We start from the raw sequence: 1,032 nt of genomic DNA on the forward strand, positions 1-1,032 counted from the left end.
TCTCTGTGTGCAGTGTGCAGCAAAGGGCTAGGAAATGCCCAGGTGAACCTTCTGCAAAAATGCCCATGCCCAATAAACTGACGATAAATAAACTCGTAACCAAACCCTCATGCAAGCACCAACCTGCTCGTGTTTCACAAGGGAACGCCACTGTGCTCAGCAACCAGATGTGAGCTCAATTTTGATGATAAATACTGGTATCTCAGCAAAAACCATGTAATGAATTCACCTAAGACTGGCAAAATTGACCACTGCTAGCCCAGCTTACAGCACTTGGAGGGGATACATCTGTGTCAGCAAAAGTCACCCAAGAAATACATTATATTGCAGCTGTGCTTTCAATGCTTGTATTGCCAAAACCATGGCTGATCCACAGTCTCCTGGCTCCTCTTTCAGAGGAAGGATAACTCCTCATTGCCCTAAATCTCCCAGTATGCAAGTATGTAAGGGCACCTTGGAGCCATTCTGAAGGCCTTGTTTATATGGTCAAACATTGCAAATGTTCTAGGTCATGTTTTATCATCTGCTAAACTCAGACCCTTGTGGCAATGCATGTGGACAAAGTCACCTTGAAATATAGCTGGAAGGCCTGGGGATCATAGAGCCATAAAATCATTGAATGGCCTGGGTTGAAAGGGACCTTGAAGATAATCCAGTTCCAACCCCCATGCTGTGGACAGGGACACCTTCCGCTAGACCAGGTTGTTCAGAGCTCCATCCAACCTGGCTTTAAACACTTTCAGATATGGGGCATCCACAACTTCTCTGGGCAGCCTATTCCAGTGCTTCACCACCTTCACAATAAAGAATTTCTTCCTAATCTCTAATATAAACGTACTCAGTTTGAAGCCATTCCCCCCTTGTCCTGTCACTCCATGCTCTTGTAAAAAGTCCCTCTCCATCTTCCGTGTGGGCTCCCTTCAGGTACTAGAGGCCACAATTAGGTCACCCTGAAGCCTTCTCTTTTCCAGGCTGAACAAATGCATTTCTCTTAGCCATTCATCATAGGAGAGGTGCTCCATCCCTCTAATC

This window comes from Corapipo altera, unplaced genomic scaffold (genome assembly GCF_003945725.1).
Source record: "Corapipo altera isolate COAL_440 unplaced genomic scaffold, ASM394572v1 61553, whole genome shotgun sequence".
NCBI lineage: Eukaryota > Metazoa > Chordata > Aves > Passeriformes > Pipridae > Corapipo > Corapipo altera.